Genomic DNA, 21,788 nt, shown 5'->3' with positions numbered 1-21,788 from the left:
GCGTCGAGCAGTTCGTCCGGTGCCGCGCCGGGCAGGAGAGGCGAGCGAGAGGAAGAAGAGAACGAAAAGGGCGTTTGGATTTGGATTTTCGTCGGGGCCGTATATATAGTAGGATCTTTAGTCCCGGTTCGGGGCTCGAACCGGGACTAAAGACACCATTTAGTCCCGGGTGGAGCCACGACCCGAGACTAAAGACCCTTTTTGGCAGACCAAAAGGCGGGAAGCACGGGCCTTTAGTTCCGGGTCGGGGCTCGAGCCGGGACTAAAGACACCCTTTAGTCCCGGGTCTAGCCACGACCCGGGGCTAAAGACCCCTTTTCGGCAGGCGGCAGGCGAGGGGCTTTAGTCCCGGGTCGTGGCTCCACCCGGGACTAAAGGTGGTCTTTAGTCCCGGTTCGTGCCACGAACCGGGACTAAAGGCTTGGGCTGGCGGCATTCCAAAGTTTAGTCCCACCTCGCTTGTCGAGAGGAGCCGCCACTGGTTTATAAACCCCGTTGTCCCAACCGTGTCGAGCTCCTCTCTAAAGCAGGCTTACGGGCCTAAACATATTGTAAATTTAAAAATTGAAAATATATTTGAAATTATGGACAAAATTCAACCTAAATTCAAAGTGAGGTCACTTTGAATTTATGTTGAATTTTCTCTATAAATTCTCATATAGTTTCAATTTTTTTCTAAACTATCCAAACTATTAACTATTTTGTTATTTTCAATTAAAAACTATGTTTATTAAAAATTCTTTTTGCATATTTGAGAATTTGACAAAACTATGAAAATGAAAAGTGTATGAAATTGAATAAATAATTCAAAACTATTTTCTATTTTCAAAATTAATTATTTTGACTATCCAAACTATTAACTATTTTGTTATTTTCAATTAAAAACTATGTTTATTAAAATTCTTTTTGCATATTTGAGAATTTGACAAAACTATGAAAATGAAAAGTGTTTGAAATTGAATAAATAATTCAAAACTATTTTCTATTTTCAAAATTAATTATTTTGACTATCCAAACTATTAACTATTTTGTTATTTTCAATTAAAAACTATGCACAAAACGTGCATTTACTTTTGTTTTTTTGGGCTAGTTGACCCTAAAATTGAAAAGCACTACAAATGAACTCTGAAAATGTTGAAAGTTGGCATGCTATCATCATTTCACCCACATAGAATGTGTTAAAAAGTTGAGAGGGCTACGACAAAAACTGGATGCACTTCGTGTACAAAACGGACAATCTCTCTCGAAGTATCAGGGTTTCGAACGAGAACTAATCTCTTACGAAGGGATTTCATTTTTTTGAACTTATTTAAACTCCATACTTTTTGTGTGTTCAAAATGCACCATTCAAAGGCACATCACAAAATTTCTACAATTTATGACTTCATTTGGTATTTTTCGTGCATTTACTTATTTTTTTGAGCTAGTTGACCCTAAAATTGAAAAGCACTACAAATGAACTCTGAAAATGTTGAAAGTTGGCATGATATCATCATTTCACCCACACACCATGTGTTAAAAAGTTGCGAGGGCTAGGACAAAAACTGGATGCACTTCGTGTACAAAACGGACAATCTCTCTCGAAGTATCAGGGTTTCGAACGATAACTCGTCTCTTACAAAGGGATTTCATTTTTTTGAACTTATTTAAAATCCATACTTATTGTGTGTTCAAAATGCACCATTCAAAGGCACATCACAAAATTTCAACAATTTCTGACTTCATTTGATATTTTTCGTGCATTTACTTATTTTTTTTGAGCTAGTTGACCCTAAAATTGAAAAGCACTACAAATGAACTCTGAAAATGTTGAAAGTTGGCATGGTATCATCATTTCACCCACATAGAATGTGCTAAAAAGTGGAGAGGGTTACGACAAAAACTCGATGAACTTCATGTACAAAACAGACAATCTTTCTCGAAGTATGAGGGTTTCGAACGAGAACTCATCTATTACAAAGGGATTTCAGTTTTTGAACTTATTTGAACTCCACACTTTTTGTGTGTTTAAAATGCACCATTCAAAGGCACATCACAAGTATTCAACAATTTCTGACTTACTTTGGTATTTTTTGTGCATTTACTTTTGTTTTTTTGGGCTAGTTGACCGTAAAATTGAAAAGCACTACAAATGAACTATGAAAATGTTGAAAGTTGGCATGCTATCATCATTTCACCCACATAGCATGTGTTAAAAAGTTGAGAGGGCTACGACAAAAACTGGATGCACTTCGTGTACAAAACGGACAATCTCTCTCGAAGTATGAGGATTTCGAACGAGAACTCATCTCTTACAAAGGGATTTCATTTTTTTGAACTTATTTAAACTCCATACTTATTGTGTGTTCAAAATGCACCATTCAAAGGCACATCACAAAATTTCAACAATTTCTGACTTCATTTGGTATTTTTCGTGCATTTACTTATTGTTTTTGAGCTAGTTGACCCTAAAATTGAAAAGCACTACAAATGAACTCCGAAAATGTTAAAAGTTGGCATGGTATCATCATTTCACCCACATAGCATGTGCTATAAAGTGGAGAGGGTTACGACAAAAACTGGATGCACTTCGTGTACAAAACAGACAATCTCTCTCGAAGTATGAGGGTTTCGAACGAGAACTCAACTATTATAAAGGGATTTCATTTTTTGAACTTATTTGAACTCCATACTTTTTGTGTATTTAAAATGCACCATTCAACGGAACATCACAAATTTTCAACAATTTCTGACTTAATTTGGTATTTTTCGTGCATTTACTTTTGTTTTTTTGGGCTAGTTGTCCCTAAAATTGAAAAGCACTACAAATGAACTCTGAAAATGTTGAAAGTTGGCATGCTATCATCATTTAACCCACATAGCATGTGTTAAAAAGTTGAGAGGGCTACGACAAAAACTGGATGCACTTCGTGTACAAAACGGACAATCTCTCTCGAAGTATCAGGGTTTCGAACGAGAACTCATCTCTTACAAAGGGATTTCATTTTTCTGAACTTATTTAAACTCCATACTTTTGTGTGTTAAAAATGCACCATTCAAAGGCACATCACAAAATTTCAACAATATCTGACTTCATTTGGTATTTTTCGTGCATTTACTTATTGTTTTTGAGCTAGTTGACCCTAAAATTGAAAAGCACTACAAATGAACTCTGAAAATGTTGAAAGTTGGCATGGTATCATCTTTTCAACCACATAGCATGTGCTAAAAAGTGGAGAGGGTTACGACAAAAACTGGGTGCACTTCGTATACAAAACAGACAATCTCTCTCGAAGTATGAGGGTTTCGAACGAGAACTCATCTATTACAAAGGGATTTCATTTTTTGAACTTATTTGAACTCCATACTTTTTGTGTGTTTAAAATGCACCATTCAAAGGCATCACAAATTTTCAACAATTTCTGACTTAATTTGGTATTTTTCGTGCATTTACTTTTGTTTTTTGGGCTAGTTGACTCTAAAATTGAAAAGCACTACAAATGAACTCTGAAAATGCTGAAAGTTGGCATGCTATCATCATTTCACCCACATAGCATGTGTTAAAAAGTTGAGAGGGCTACGACAAAAACTGGATGCACTTCGTGTACAAGACGGACAATCTATCTCGAAGTATGAGGGTTTCGAACGAGAACTAATCTCTTACGAAGGGATTTCATTTTTTTGAACTTATTTAAACTCCATACTTTTTGTGTGTTCAAAATGCACCATTCAAAGGCACATCACAAAATTTCTACAATTTATGACTTCATTTGGTATTTTTCGTGCATTTACTTATTTTTCTGAGCTAGTTGACCCTAAAATTGAAAAGCACTACAAATGAACTCTGAAAATGTTGAAAGTTGGCATGATATCATCATTTCACCCACACACCATGTGTTAAAAAGTTGCGAGGGCTAGGACAAAAACTGGATGCACTTCGTGTACAAAACGGACAATCTCTCTCGAAGTATCAGGGTTTCGAACGATAACTCGTCTCTTACAAAGGGATTTCATTTTTTTGAACTTATTTAAAATCCATACTTATTGTGTGTTCAAAATGCACCATTCAAAGGCACATCACAAAATTTCAACAATTTCTGACTTCATTTGATATTTTTCGTGCATTTACTTATTTTTTTTGAGCTAGTTGACCCTAAAATTGAAAAGCACTACAAATGAACTCTGAAAATGTTGAAAGTTGGCATGGTATCATCATTTCACCCACATAGAATGTGCTAAAAAGTGGAGAGGGTTACGACAAAAACTCGATGAACTTCATGTACAAAACAGACAATCTTTCTCGAAGTATGAGGGTTTCGAACGAGAACTCATCTATTACAAAGGGATTTCAGTTTTTGAACTTATTTGAACTCCACACTTTTTGTGTGTTTAAAATGCACCATTCAAAGGCACATCACAAGTATTCAACAATTTCTGACTTACTTTGGTATTTTTTGTGCATTTACTTTTGTTTTTTTGGGCTAGTTGACCGTAAAATTGAAAAGCACTACAAATGAACTATGAAAATGTTGAAAGTTGGCATGCTATCATCATTTCACCCACATAGCATGTGTTAAAAAGTTGAGAGGGCTACGACAAAAACTGGATGCACTTCGTGTACAAAACGGACAATCTCTCTCGAAGTATGAGGATTTCGAACGAGAACTCATCTCTTACAAAGGGATTTCATTTTTTTGAACTTATTTAAACTCCATACTTATTGTGTGTTCAAAATGCACCATTCAAAGGCACATCACAAAATTTCAACAATTTCTGACTTCATTTGGTATTTTTCGTGCATTTACTTATTGTTTTTGAGCTAGTTGACCCTAAAATTGAAAAGCACTACAAATGAACTCCGAAAATGTTAAAAGTTGGCATGGTATCATCATTTCACCCACATAGCATGTGCTATAAAGTGGAGAGGGTTACGACAAAAACTGGATGCACTTCGTGTACAAAACAGACAATCTCTCTCGAAGTATGAGGGTTTCGAACGAGAACTCAACTATTATAAAGGGATTTCATTTTTTGAACTTATTTGAACTCCATACTTTTTGTGTATTTAAAATGCACCATTCAACGGAACATCACAAATTTTCAACAATTTCTGACTTAATTTGGTATTTTTCGTGCATTTACTTTTGTTTTTTTGGGCTAGTTGTCCCTAAAATTGAAAAGCACTACAAATGAACTCTGAAAATGTTGAAAGTTGGCATGCTATCATCATTTAACCCACATAGCATGTGTTAAAAAGTTGAGAGGGCTACGACAAAAACTGGATGCACTTCGTGTACAAAACGGACAATCTCTCTCGAAGTATCAGGGTTTCGAACGAGAACTCATCTCTTACAAAGGGATTTCATTTTTCTGAACTTATTTAAACTCCATACTTTTGTGTGTTAAAAATGCACCGTTCAAAGGCACATCACAAAATTTCAACAATATCTGACTTCATTTGGTATTTTTCGTGCATTTACTTATTGTTTTTGAGCTAGTTGACCCTAAAATTGAAAAGCACTACAAATGAACTCTGAAAATGTTGAAAGTTGGCATGGTATCATCTTTTCAACCACATAGCATGTGCTAAAAAGTGGAGAGGGTTACGACAAAAACTGGGTGCACTTCGTATACAAAACAGACAATCTCTCTCGAAGTATGAGGGTTTCGAACGAGAACTCATCTATTACAAAGGGATTTCATTTTTTGAACTTATTTGAACTCCATACTTTTTGTGTGTTTAAAATGCACCATTCAAAGGCATCACAAATTTTCAACAATTTCTGACTTAATTTGGTATTTTTCGTGCATTTACTTTTGTTTTTTGGGCTAGTTGACTCTAAAATTGAAAAGCACTACAAATGAACTCTGAAAATGCTGAAAGTTGGCATGCTATCATCATTTCACCCACATAGCATGTGTTAAAAAGTTGAGAGGGCTACGACAAAAACTGGATGCACTTCGTGTACAAGACGGACAATCTATCTCGAAGTATGAGGGTTTCGAACGAGAACTAATCTCTTACAAAGGGATTTCATTTTTTTGAACTTATTTAAACTCCATACTTTTTGTGTGTTCAAAATGCACCATTCAAAGGCACATCACAAAATTTCTACAATTTATGACTTCATTTGGTATTTTTCGTGCATTTACTTATTTTTCTGAGCTAGTTGACCCTAAAATTGAAAAGCACTACAAATGAACTCTGAAAATGTTGAAAGTTGGCATGATATCATCATTTCACCCACACACCATGTGTTAAAAAGTTGCGAGGGCTAGGACAAAAACTGGATGCACTTCGTGTACAAAACGGACAATCTCTCTCGAAGTATCAGGGTTTCGAACGAGAACTCGTCTCTTACAAAGGGATTTCATTTTTTTGAACTTATTTAAAATCCATACTTATTGTGTGTTCAAAATGCACCATTCAAAGGCACATCACAAAATTTCAACAATTTCTGACTTCATTTGATATTTTTCGTGCATTTACTTATTTTTTTTGAGCTAGTTGACCCTAAAATTGAAAAGCACTACAAATGAACTCTGAAAATGTTGAAAGTTGGCATGGTATCATCATTTCACCCACATAGAATGTGCTAAAAAGTGGAGAGGGTTACGACAAAAACTCGATGAACTTCATGTACAAAACAGACAATCTTTCTCGAAGTATGAGGGTTTCGAACGAGAACTTATCTATTACAAAGGGATTTCAGTTTTTGAACTTATTTAAACTCCACACTTTTTGTGTGTTTAAAATGCACCATTCAAAGGCACATCAAAATATTCAACAATTTCTGACTTAATTTGGTATTTTTTGTGCATTTACTTTTGTTTTTTTGGGCTAGTTGACCCTAAAATTAAAAAGCACTACAAATGAACTATGAAAATGTTGAAAGTTGGCATGCTATCATAATTTCACCCACATAGCATGTGTTAAAAAGTTGAGAGGGCTACGACAAAAACTGGATGCACTTCGTGTACAAAACGGACAATCTCTCTCGAAGTATGAGGATTTCGAACGAGAACTCATCTCTTACAAAGGGATTTCATTTTTTTGAACTTATTTAAACTCCATACTTATTGTGTGTTCAAAATGCACCATTCAAAGGCACATCACAAAATTTCAACAATTTCTGACTTCATTTGGTATTTTTCGTGCATTTACTTATTGTTTTTGAGCTAGTTGACCCTAAAATTGAAAAGCACTACAAATGAACTCCGAAAATGTTAAAAGTTGGCATGGTATCATCATTTCACCCACATAGCATGTGCTATAAAGTGGAGAGGGTTACGACAAAAACTGGATGCACTTCGTGTACAAAACAGACAATCTCTCTCGAAGTATGAGGGTTTCGAACGAGAACTCAACTATTATAAAGGGATTTCATTTTTTGAACTTATTTGAACTCCATACTTTTTGTGTATTTAAAATGCACCATTCAACGGAACATCACAAATTTTCAACAATTTCTGACTTAATTTGGTATTTTTCGTGCATTTACTTTTGTTTTTTTGGGCTAGTTGTCCCTAAAATTGAAAAGCACTACAAATGAACTCTGAAAATGTTGAAAGTTGGCATGCTATCATCATTTAACCCACATAGCATGTGTTAAAAAGTTGAGAGGGCTACGACAAAAACTGGATGCACTTCGTGTACAAAACGGACAATCTCTCTCGAAGTATCAGAGTTTCGAACGAGAACTCATCTCTTACAAAGGGATTTCATTTTTCTGAACTTATTTAAACTCCATACTTTTGTGTGTTAAAAATGCACCGTTCAAAGGCACATCACAAAATTTCAACAATATCTGACTTCATTTGGTATTTTTCGTGCATTTACTTATTGTTTTTGAGCTAGTTGACCCTAAAATTGAAAAGCACTACAAATGAACTCTGAAAATGTTGAAAGTTGGCATGGTATCATCTTTTCAACCACATAGCATGTGCTAAAAAGTGGAGAGGGTTACGACAAAAACTGGGTGCACTTCGTATACAAAACAGACAATCTCTCTCGAAGTATGAGGGTTTCGAACGAGAACTCATCTATTACAAAGGGATTTCATTTTTTGAACTTATTTGAACTCCATACTTTTTGTGTGTTTAAAATGCACCATTCAAAGGCATCACAAATTTTCAACAATTTCTGACTTAATTTGGTATTTTTTGTGCATTTACTTTTGTTTTTTGGGCTAGTTGACTCTAAAATTGAAAAGCACTACAAATGAACTCTGAAAATGTTGAAAGTTGGCATGCTATCATCATTTCACCCACATAGCATGTGTTAAAAAGTTGAGAGGGCTACGACAAAAACTGGATGCACTTCGTGTACAAGACGGACAATCTATCTCGAAGTATCAGGGTTTCGAACGAGAACTAATCTCTTACAAAGGGATTTCATTTTTTTGAACTTATTTAAACTCCATACTTTTTGTGTATTCAAAATGCACCATTCAAAGGCACATCACAAAATTTCAACAATTTCTAACTTCATTTGGTATTTTTCGTGCATTTACTTTTTTTTGAGCTAGTTGACCCTAAAATTGAAAAGCACTACAAATGAACTCTGAAAATGATGAAAGTTGGCATGGTATCATCATTTCACCCACATAGCATGTGCTAAAAAATGGAGAGGGTTACGGCAAAAACTGGATGCACTTCGTGTACAAAACAGAGAATCTCTCTCGAAGTATGAGGGTTTCGAACGAGAACTCATCTATTACAAAGGGATTTCATTTTTTGAACTTATTTGAACTCCATACTTTTTGTGTGTTTAAAATGCACCATTCAAAGGCACATCACAAATTTTCAACAATTTCTGACTTAATTTGGTATTTTTCGTGCATTTACTTTTGGTTTTTTGGGCTAGTTGACCCTAAAATTGGAAAGCACTACAAGTGAACTCTGAAAATGTTGAAAGTTGGCATGCTATCATCATTTCACCCACATAGCATGTGTTAAAAAGTTGAGAGGCCTACGACAAAAACTGGATGTACTTCGTGTACAAAACGGACAATCTCTCTCGAAGTATGAGGGTTTCGAACGAGAACTCATCTCTTACAAAGGGATTTCATTTTTTTGAACTTATTTAAACTCCATACTTTTTGTGTGTTCAAAATGCACCATTTAAAGGCACATCACAAAATTTCAACAATTTCTGACTTCATTTGGTATTTTTCGTGCATTTACTTAATTTTTTTTGAGCTAGTTGACCCTAAAATTGAAAAGCACTACAAATGAACTCTGAAAATGTTGAAAGTTGGCATGGTATCATCATTTCACCCACATAGCATGTGATAAAAAGTGGAGAGAAACAGGATGCACTTCGTGTACAAAACAGACAATCTCTCTCGAAGTATGAGGGTTTTGAACGAGAACACATCTATTACAAAGGGATTTCATTTTTTGAACTTATTTGAACTCCATAATTTTTGTGTGTTTAAAATTCTCCATTCAAAGGCACATGACAAATTTTCAACAATTTCTGACTTAATTTGGTATTTTTCGTGCATTTACTTTTGTTTTTTTGGGCTAGTTGACCCAAAAATTGAAAAGCACTACAAATGAACTCTGAAAATATTGAAAGTTGGCATGCTATCATCATTTCACCCACATAGCATGTGTTAAAAAGTTGAGAGGGCTACGACAAAAACTGGATGCACTTCGTGTACAAAACGGACAATCTCTCTCGAAGTATCAGGATTTCGAACGAGAACTCATCTCTTACAAAGGGATTTCATTTTTTTGAACTTATTTAAACTCCATACTTATTGTGTGTTCAAAATGCACCATTCAAAGGCACATCACAAAATTTCAACAATTTCTGACTTCATTTGGTATTTTTCGTGCATTTACTTATTGTTTTTGAGCTAGTTGACCCTAAAATTGAAAAGCACTACAAATGAACTCCGAAAATGTTGAAAGTTGGCATGGTATCATCATTTCACCCACATAGCATGTGCTATAAAGTGGAGAGGGTTACGACAAAAACTGGATGCACTTCGTGTACAAAACAGACAATCTCTCTCGAAGTATGAGGGTTTCGAACAAGAACTCATCTATTATAAAGGGATTTCATTTTTTGAACTTATTTGAACTCCATACTTTTTGTGTCTTTAAAATGCACCATTCAGAGGCACATCACAAATTTTCAACAATTTCTGACTTAATTTGGTATTTTTTGTGCATTTACTTTTGTTTTTTTGGGCTAGTTGACCCTAAAATTGAAAAGCACTACAAATGAACTCTGAAAATGTTGAAAGTTGGCATGCTATCATCATTTCACCCACATAGCATGTGTTAAAAAGTTGAGAGGGATACGACAAAAACTGGATGCACTTCGTGTACAAAACGGACAATCTCTCTCGAAGTATCACGGTTTCGAACGAGAACTCATCTCTTACAAAGGGATTTCATTTTTTTGAACTTATTTAAACTCCATACTTTTTGTGTGTTAAAAATGCACCATTCAAAGGCACATCACAAAATTTCAAGAATTTCTGACTTCATTTGGGATTTTTCGTGCATTTACTTATTTTTTTGAGCTAGTTGACCCTAAAATTGAAAAGCACTACAAATGAACTCTGAAAATGTTGAAAGGTGGAATGGTATCATCATTTCACCCACATAGCATGTGCTAAAAAGTGTAGAGGGTTAGGACAAAAATTGGATGCATTTCGTGTACAAAACAGACAATCTCTCTCGAAGTATGACGGTTTCGAACGAGAACTCATCTATTACAAAGGGATTTCATTTTTTGAACTTATTTGAACTCCATAATTTTTTTTTGTTTAATATTCACCATTCAAAGGCACATCACAAATTTTCAACAATTTCTCACTTAATTTGGTATTTTTCGTGCATTTACTTTTATTTTTTCGGGCTAGTTGACCCTAAAATTGAAAAGCACTACAAATGAACTCTGAAAATGTTGAAAGTTGGCATGCTATCATAATTTCACCCACATAGCATGTGTTAAAAAGTTGAGAGGGCTACGACAAAAACTGGATGCACTTCGTGTATAAAACGGACAATCTCTCTCGAAGTATGAGGGTTTCGAACGAGAACTCATCTCTTACAAAGGGATTTCATTTTTTTGAACTTATTTAAACTCCATACTTATTGTGTGTTCAAAATGCACCATTCAAAGGCACATATCAAAATTTCTACAATTTCTGACTTCATTTGGTATTTTTCGTGCATTTACTTATTGTTTCTGAGCAAGTTGACCCTAAAATTGAAAAGCACTACAAATGAACTCTGAAAATGTTGAAAGTTGGCATGGTATCATCTTTTCACCCACATAGCATGTGCTAAAAAGTGGAGAGGGTTACGACAAAAACTGGATGCACTTCGTATACAAAACAGACAATCTCTCTCGAAGTATGAGGGTTTCGAACGAGAACTCATCTATTACAAAGGGATTTCATTTTTTGAACTTATTTGAACTCCATACTTTTTGTGTGTTTAAAATGCACCATTCAAAGGCATCACAAAGTTTCAACAATTTCTGACTTAATTTGGTATTTTTCGTGCATTTACTTTTGTTTTTTGGGCTAGTTGACCCTAAAATTGAAAAGCACTACAAATGAACTCTGAAAATGTTGAAAGTTGGCATGCTATCATCATTTCACCCACATAGCATGTGTTAAAAAGTTGAGAGGGCTACGACAAAAACTGGATGCACTTCGTGTACAAGACGGACAATCTATCTCCAAGTATCAGGGTTTCGAACGAGAACTCGTCTCTTACAAAGGGATTTCATTTTTTTGAACTTATTTAAACTCCATACTTTTTGTGTGTTCAAAATGCACCATTCGAAGGAACATCGCAAAAGTTCAACAATTTCTGACTTCATTTGGTATTTTTCGTGCATTTACTTATTTTTTTTTGAGCTAGTTGACCCTAAAATTGAAAAGCACTACAAATGAACTCTGAAAATGTTGAAAGTTGGCATGGTATCATCATTTCACCCACATAGCATGTGTTAAAAAGTTGAGAGGGCTACGACAAAAACTGGATGCACTTCGTGTACAAAACGGACAATCTCTCTCGAAGTATCAGGGTTTCGAACGAGAACTCATCTATTACAAAGGGATTTCATTTTTTGAACTTATTTGAACTCCATAATTTTTGTGTGTTTAAAATGCACCATTCAAAGGCACATCACAAATTTTCAAAAATTTCTGACTTAATTTGGTATTTTTCGTGCATTTACTTTTTTTTTGGGCTAGTTGACCCTAAAATTGAAAAGCACTACAAATGAATTCTGAAAATGTTGAAAGTTGGCATGCTATCATCATTTCACCCACATAGCATGTGTTAAAAAGTTGAGAGGCCTACGACAAAAACTGGATGCACTTCGTGTACAAAACGGACAATCTCTCTCGAAGTTTGAGAATTTGAGCGACATCATTGGCTAGGACAAATGGTTCGTCCAGGTACGCAAGATTGTTGAGATCCACTGTTGTCATGCCGTACTTTTGGTCTACAACTACCCTGCCTCCTGTCAGCTTCACCCATTTGCACCGAAAACAAAGGGATCTTAAAAGTAGGTCCATAGTCAAGTTCCCATATCTCCTCTATGTACCCGTAATATGTTTCCAAACAGTGCCCATTCCCGTCTGTTGCATCAAAGCGGACACCACTATTTTGGTTGGTGCTCTTTATATCTTGGGCAACTGTGTAAAATGTATTCCCATTTATCTCATACACTTGGAAAGTACATATAGTCGAAGATGGTGGCCTCGCCAAACAGTACATCTGATTTCCAACGGTGTCGTCATTCATGAGATGTGTCTGCAACCAACTGCCGAAAGTCTTCTCGTGTTCCCCTTTAATCCAAGAGTCAGCCTTCCCCGGGTTTTCGGAGCGTAGAATATTCTTGTGTCTCATGATATACGGAGCCACCACGGTGGAATTGTGTAGAACTGTGTAGTGTGCTTCAGAGAAAGAATACCCGTCCATACATACTTTTGCTTTCCTTCCTAGTGTGCCTTTTCCTGTCAGCCAACCCTCATACCGAGATTCAGGAACACCAATCGGCTTAAGGTCAGGAAGAAAGTCCACACAAAACTCAATGACCTCCTCTGTTCCACACAAAACTCAATATGCTTCCTTTTGGCCTAGCACGGTTACGAACATATTTCTTTAAGACTCCCATGAACCTCTCGAAGGGGAACATATTGTGTAGAAACATAGGACCGAGAATTCTAATCTCTTCGACTAGGTGAACTAGGAGGTGTGTCATTATATTGAAGAAGGATGGCGGGAACAACAACTCAAAGCTGACCAGACATTGGACCACATCAATCTGTAACCCTGATAGACTTTCTCGATCGATTACCTTCTGAGAAATTGCATTGAGGAATGCACATACCTTCACAATTGCCAGGCGAACATTTTCCGGTAGAATTCCCCTCAATGCAACCGGAAGCAACTGCGTCATAAGCACGTGGCAGTCATGAGACTTTAGGTTTTGGAATTTTTTTTCTTTCATATTTACGATTCCCTTTATATTCGACGAGAAGCCAGTCGGGACCTTGATACTGAAAAGGACTTCAAAGAAGATTTCCTTCTCTTCCTTAGTAAGAGCGTAGCTGGCACGCCCTTGAAACTGCCCTGGATGCATGCCATCTCTTCCTTTATGACGTTGCTGGTCCTCCCGTGCTTCCGGTGTATCTTTTGACTTCCCATACAAGCCCAGGAAGCCTAGAATATTCACGCAGAGATTCTTCGTCAGGTGCATCACGTCGATTGCCGAGCGGACCTCATGGACTTCCTAGTAGGGTAGCTCCCAAAATATAGATTTCTTCTTCCACATGGGTACGCGCTTATCAGGGCCGTTAGGAACAGGTTGGCTGCCAGGACCCTTTCCAAAGATTACTTTTAAATCTTTGACCATATCAAATACTTCAGCACCAGTACGGATGACAGGCTTCCCCAGGGTTCTGCCTTGCCATTGAAATGCTTGCCTTTTTTCTTTAAGGGATGCTTGGGCGGAAGAAAACGATGATTGTACGGGTACACATTCTTCCTACATTTGTCCAGATATATACTTTCTGTCTGATCCAAACAGTGCGTGCATGCATTGTATCCCTTGTTTGACTGTCCTGAAATGTTACTAAGAGCAGGCCAATCATTGATGGTTACGAAAAGCAACGCTCGAAGGTCAAATTCCTCTTGTTTGTGCTCGTCCCACACACGTACACCTGGTTCGGCCCACAGCTGTAAAAGTTCATCAACTAATGGCCTTAGGTACACATCAATATCGTTGTCGGGTTGCTTTGGACCTTGGATAAGCACTAGCATCATAATGAACTTCCGCTTCATGCACAACCAAGGAGGAAGGTTGTAGATACATAGAGTAACGGGCCAGGTGCTGTGACTGCAACTCTGCTCCCCAAAAGGATTCATGCCATCTGTACTCAGACCAAACCATAAGTTCCTCGCGTCACCTGCAAATCTCGGGAACTCTCTCTCGATTTTTTTCCATTGCCGACCATCAGCGGTGTGCCTCAACTTATCGTCTTTCATACGATCTTCCATGTGCCATCGCAACAACTTCGCATGATCTTTATTTCTGAACAGACGTTTCAACTGTGGTATTATAGGAGCATACCACATCACCTTGGCAGGAACCCTCTTCCTGGGTGGCTCGCCCTCAATATCACCAGGGTCATCTTTTCTGATCTTATACCGCAATGCAGTGCATACCGGGCATTTATCCATATTCTCGTACTTCTCACCGCGGTAGAGGATGCAGTCATTAGGGCATGCATGTATCTTCTGCACGTCTAATCCTAAAGGGCAGACAAGCTTCTTTGCTTCGTACGTGCTGGCGGGCAATTCGTTCTTTCTTGGAAGGATCTTCTTCATCAGTACCAGCAAATTTTCGAATGACGAGTCAGTCACACCGGTCTCTGCCTTCCACTTCAGCAATTCCAGTGTGCTACCCAGCTTCTTCTGGCCATCTTCACAAGTTGGGTACAACAATTTGTTGTGGTCCTGTAACATCTGCTCGAACTGCAACCTCTCCTTTCCTGTGTCGCAACCTCGCCGTGCATCAGAAATGACCCGGCCAAGATCATCAGCGGGCTCAGCTGGTTCCCGTTCTTCATCCTGATCTTCTTCTTCATTGTCTTCCATTGCGGTATCAGCATACTCAGGGAACATAGATCGGTAGTTGTCATCATCGTTCTCTTCTTCTTCATCGTCGTCTTCCATCATAACCCCTCTTTCTCCGTGCTTGGTCCAAACATTATAGCCCGACATAAAACAGGACCGAAGCAGGTGGCTCTGAATGACTCATGAGGAAGTGTAATCCTTCTCATTCCGACATTCAACACATGGACAAAACATATAGCCACCACCATGCTTGTTCGCATCGACTGCATTTCGAAAAGAATGCACGCCTTCTCTGTAAACGGCTGTGCGTCGATCATCGTACATCCATGGATGGCTCATCTGCGTTATACGACAGTATATCAAATACAATCACGATCCTAAAAATTAGTACCGCACGGTCTAAACGAAGAAATATAGTTGCTAACCTTTTAGTATAAGTAGAAATAAAGAGGAAGAGGTTTAAGCGTGGCTCGGGCATCTCATATCGTAGTTGTGTTCGGTGAACTGAAGCGGCATCGCTCTAACACACATTTCAACAAACACCTCTAGTGCATCCAAGAAAAATGGAGAGCTAGCACACACCCACACTCTTCCATCCAAGAAAAATGCAAGGAAGAGGGGAGAGGGGGGCTGTGGCCAATATATATAGGGAGAGGACTTTAGTCCCGGTTTGAGACACAAACCGGGACTAAAGGTGGCGCACATGCGGGCTGCACACTGCGTAGCCCTTTAGTATCGGTTTGAGACACAAACCGGGACTAAAGGCTCCTTACGGGCTGGGACCAAAGCCTCGTGGACGGCATTGCGATTTTGGGCGACCTGGCCGGGCCTTTAGTCCCGGCCCACATGGAGGCCGGGACTAAAGGGTCTAGTGCATCCGTACGTAGTCCACTAATGAAACCTCTTTAAAGATTTATATTTAGGATCGGAGGGAGTATTTGAGACAACTATGACTACGCACATGCACATGCACATGCAGAAATTGCTTTTCGGTGGAAATCGTACATTGCAAATACGATTATTTAAACCTTCATAGACACGCCGGTCAATGATGGGATGTTTTTTCCATTTGTCCGTGTGCCCAGCCACATTTTTCATATTTTTTTCAGATGTCCGGTTACTTACACGTGATTGTTGAAGAGGAAAAAAGAAAGAAAATAATGATAAAGAAAAAAAAATATGGTTTAGGATGGGGTTGCGTCTTATGTGGCCGACTGACCAGACGGTATGGATGCGTCCGCGAGCTCTTATATTCTTTTTATATTTAAGATGAATATAAGGTTTCGCCGATAGCCCAAACGTATAGAAATAATATGAAAGGTCTAACTGTATCATTTTTTTCTTCTCTTTTGTTTTCTTCTCTTTTGTGTCCGATCGTTCATCGAACGTGTCTACGAACGTATAAGGCTTCATTTGACCCGCCTCTAGAGTCCACCGCCCCCGATCATTCTAAATAATATAGTTGTCGAGGCCAACTTTTGGGTTATAGTCCGTGCTAAAAAATTAGGGTTTTTTATTGTACGTGAGTAATTGTCATGCCGTGACTTTAGGTCATTTGTAAAACTCTATTATCTTTTTATTTAATGAATAAGATAAATCTTTTGCATCTGTTTTGAAAAAAAATGACCCGTCTTGCTGTAGATGCTTTAGAGCAACTCTAGCAGATCCCACATCCTGCTCCGGCCCGTAAAATAACCGTTAAAGTGCGGATCCGGACGGGAAAACCTGTCCGATCAGACCCCGCATCCCGCCCCGCCCCGCAAATATTTTTGCGGGGCGCGGCAAAATCTCGGCCCCAACCCGCGTATTCGCGGGTTCCCCCTCGCCGCTGCGGTGTCCTGCATATAAGCGGGAAGCGGTTGGTGGGGGGACATTTCAGCCCGCGCTTTCCCGCACCAACCACCTGTCCTCTCCCCCCTTAGCCCAACATTCTGGGCGCCGGATTTGGCTTTTGTCGGCCGCCGGTGGCTGCGCCAAGCGATGGAGTGGTCGGGGAGCATCTCCCGCAGCCCCGGCAAGGGCGCATCAACGCATGCAGGGACGTGTTCGTCCTCCCGGCGCCGCCGACGATTTGCGGGCATGGATTCGTCCGGTCGTCCACCGGGCTCGGCGCTCGCGCAACGGCTCTGTGGCTCGCCGTTACCGCTCATACAGTGGGACGACTGCACGCGGACAGTGCTGCGGCTTACTTCGGGCACGCCGAACTACCCGGATGGGTGTTCTTCAAATGCGAAAAACGACGGGGTACGTGCACTTGCGATATCTCATTCTTTGATTCAATTGCGAATCCTCATTCCGAACATGGTTATTCTTTTGTGTAGGAATATGGATGCTCATTTTGAGCCCTGGAATATGGATGCTCATTTTGTGCACCCAGAATCATTCCGCGAATATGCTTTTTTACGGGTCCGTTATGCGGGGTCTGCATCCGCGGCCGTGCGCGCCGGCCCGCAAAGGCTTTTTCCGCGAACTGCAAACACGTTTTGCGGACCGGATGGATGTGGGGTCTGCTAAAGTTGCTCTTAACAGCTGAACACGCAAGCCTTCATTTCGATGGTCACCTGAGTCGTGGACTGTGGGTACTAAAGAGTGATAGCTTCCGGAAATCCCTTTTGGAGCTCAGCCTCCAGTGAGGCCTCCAAATTCAAAATTGAAATTTCATCAAAAATCATATTTTTACATTTCAATTTTTTTAAAAATACAGATATACATGAAGGTATAACACACTTGTGTGTAAATTATTAGTTCAAAATACATCAAAATGAGGGCTATGCAAAAAAGATAAATCTGGGACTGTTTAACGCATGATATTATTCATCCTTCCACACCACGAATTCGTTTTTTTGTACAGGTCGCAACTCAAGGTATTTCATCATAAATTTTTACACACATGTGGGTTACATCCTTACATACATGTATATTTATTTTTCAAAATTGTTTGAACCATACAAATTTAAATTTAAATTTTTTAAAAATAAAAGCCTTCATGGAGCTCGGCCTCCAAAACGCCTCTCTCGATAGCTTCCCGTTATAGCTTGCCAACAGCTCCTTTGGTGCAAATTACTCCCAACCGGAGGCTACACGCATGCAGAGAAGAGGAAATACATTGCAGACAGAAAATAGTTAATCACGTAAGAGGGGCACAAGCTCCATCTGTGGCTCGAACCGGAATCGCCAAATGTGAAAAAGTAACGTACCTCTGTGTTAGCGGAAGCATATCCACAACCATTGTTTGGAGCATCTCTAGCAGACCCGTATAATGTCCTTATTTATAAAACAACCGTTAAAATAGTCCACACAAAAAACCATCTGATCATACACCGTAAACGCGTCGGATCCGTAATTTTTTTAAAGGGCGTGGTAAAATTCCACCTCCAACCCCCGAAAACAGAAGTTCCCCCCTCGACCCGACGGTGCACTGTATCTCTGAAAATCGGTTGATGGGAGGAACATTTCAACCCGCGCGCGTTTCCCACCCCCTTTCTCAGCCGCCCGCCGTCGGTTTTGCGAGTCCGCCACCGACGATTCCGGCCATATTTACGGACGGAATCACGCCGCCGGGGGGCCTCTTACCCAGTTCCACCTAGCCACTTCACTGGCTCCCCGAATCCGTTGAGCCGAGCCGGCCTGAGTCGCCATCGCCGCCCCGGGATCGACCGACACACAGCCAGTGCCCCGAGCCTCCGGTGCGTACTTGTGCTTGTGCTTTCGGATGCGATATGCATAGATGATTCATGCGGTTTTCGTATTTGTGATCCCTGAAAAACATCATTGTCATTTTTCGTGGTCCTACTCCTTTTTGGGACAAGCGATCCCTGAAAAACATCATGATATACTGTGTGATTTTTCACAATATGATTCTCGAAGATGAGAGATGCATGAACTTGGAGTTCTTGTACGATAATGTGGGTAGACGGGTCAAACCAGCTAGAGACCCTAACCACATTAGAGCATTTCTTCAAACCTACCGGAAGATTGAAGATGCAAACACCCACTTTCAGCTTCAGGAGGATATCACTGAGCACTATTGTCAAAGGGCTCGGCAGTAACACATTTCATTTTTGCATTAGTTTCATTTAATTCATGTGTGATTTGTATTCGACACAAGTTTTGTGTTGAATTATTTAGCTTGTTTCGATGATTTCAATAATTATTGTAATTTGGATGATTGATGTACTGTAATATTGAAATTTTATCTTATATTGAATTAATAATTCTAAACATGTGACAAATGTGTCAAATTCAAATAAAAACCCATCTCATTTGCGGGTTGGCGCAGGCTGCGGCCGAGCAGACCCGACATAGTGGAACTGTAAAACGGAATATCCGTAAATATTCTGTTTTACAGTTCTGTTATGCGGGGTATGCTCGGCCGCAGCCCTCGCCGGCGTGCAGAACCATTTTTCGCGAACTGTAAACGAGTTCCGCGGATCGGCGATATATGAGGTGTGCAAGAGATGCTCTTAGGCATGGACGTGCAAATCGCCGCATACATTCAAGTCGTGCTGTTCGGACCGTGAAAGACATCCAACAAGGGTCTCTATAAATCAAAATGACACTTTGGGCTTATTTTTTCCCGTAAATCGGAGACAAACATAGGGGTCTTTTTGGGCGTCTTGACATCAGCCAAGCCCGCTTCTGATCACCTTGGCCCACCCCAACACTTCCTCCCTCGTCCGCACACGTTATGTCCGGTGCCAGCTCCCCACATTCATGCACTGCAGAGTGCACCAATTCACATTGAAGACAACTCAGGACGGACAAGACCTCTCCCTACCTCCATCATTGAAGCGACGTGTCGGCCGAGGTAAACACGCCTCCTCGCCGGAGTCAAAAGCCTCCACTAAACCTGAATGCAAGACGATAAACCTACTTCAGTCACACTCCGTTCACGAGCGGGCGACATTAAACAAAATGCCGGACAATCTCCTCCCGTCCTCCAGCTCTTTAAAGGATCCCAAATTCCGGGCATGAGTGACACCTCCTTCCACCATTTTCTCCACCCTTACGAGCAGGAAGTGCTATTCTCCGGCATAAAAGCTGGTTGTGTGGCCCGCCAAGCCCGTCAGATATGAGCGAGGGAGACGACCGCTCCACCTCACTCCTGTAGCGTGACGTAGCAAGTCACCGCTCGAAACAAGCGCGCGATTCAGCAAATCGTCGCTCCGACGCCGACGAGACAAGCGAGGGTGTATGGCGGAGCTGGCATCATGGGTTGTGATACATCTCCAACGTATCTATAATTTTTGATTGTTTCATACTATTATATTTGTTAGGAAAGCAACTTATCTGTATTCAAGGCCCAAGGAGCATATATATATTAGACATGACTTGAGGTGCAAGAAAAGTAAACATAGACTAATAAGGGCTCCTAGACTAATACTAATAGACTAATAAGGACACATAGACTAATACTAATACTTCCTAACAATATTATCAATTTGAATACTTTATATGTAATTATATGCTATTTTATATCATTTTTGGGACTAACCTATTAACGCAGTGCCCCTGCTAGTTCCTCACTATTTAGAAATGGCTTATAGGTGAACACAGATGAGTGGATGGTGCACTGTGTCATTCGCTACGTCTATTTTTTTGGAAATAAGCAATTGTGGGAAATAAGAATCACCTGCCAAAACTAAGGGAGTAAGTGTGGCGGGCCGACCTGAGCGCTCGCCACATGTATAATCTATAGGGTTTGACTTGCTTGCGTAATTCAGCTGTGATGGCCGCTATTTAGTGCTCGCCACATCTACTTGACAGAGCAGTGGCGAGCATTAGCTGCGAACTACCACTAGTTATCTTGGCCGGGTGTTCATTTCTGGCAGAACATAGCTGTGGTTGCTGGTGTTTAAAGCTCGCCAGTGCTATGTCAAACTACAGTGGCGAGTGTTCCGTTGGTCCCGCCACAACAAATTTTCCCACGCGGGTTTTGTGCCAACGACACTTAGCAGTAGCGGGATCTAGCTCGCGCCTGTCAGTGGCAAGAAGGTATGTAATATTCTCTTTCTTGTACAGTCCCTCCCCTCTCCCACCACACTCTTCATTGTCCATGTACTCACTCCCACACCATACGTCCTGGCCAGCACTAGTGGGGACAGGGCCTTTAGTCTCGACCCGTAAGGGCTTTAGTCCCGGTTCATCAACCGGGACTAAAAGGGCGGGACTAAAGGCCTAACCTTTAGTCCCGGCCCTGTTCCAAGCCGGGACCAAATGTGCTCCACGTGGCCGTCTCGGAGGGAGTACCTTTAGTCCCGGTTCTAGTTACGAACCGGGACTAAAGGATCCATATGTTTTTTGTTTGTTTGACCCGAAAAGGTAGATTTTTTTTTAAATTTTTTTCAAATTTTATTTTTGAATATTTTTTATGTTTTATTTCAATTTTCTAATCTTTGAATTATTTGACAATTTAATCTCTAATCACCCATCCTCACTGCTCTAGCGTCGATCACTCATTTCAAATCGTCTAACTTCCCGGCCGATCACCCATCCTTTCATTAGTTCAACCCGAGCAGGCTTAACTTTCTGGTTCTATCACCCCTAGTTGTCAAGTGTGCACTTGTTGTTTTTCTGACAATAGTAAGCTATCAATCCTAAACAACTTGGGTCTTGATGTCATGTCACATGATTTAATTTTGTGAATTACAAATAGTTATTAAAATAAACTTAATAAGTAACAATAA

The sequence above is a fragment of the Hordeum vulgare genome, chromosome 7H (genome assembly GCF_904849725.1).
Source record: "Hordeum vulgare subsp. vulgare chromosome 7H, MorexV3_pseudomolecules_assembly, whole genome shotgun sequence".
Classification (NCBI taxonomy): Eukaryota; Viridiplantae; Streptophyta; class Magnoliopsida; order Poales; family Poaceae; genus Hordeum; species Hordeum vulgare.
Note: the sequence above shows the minus strand (reverse complement) of the source record.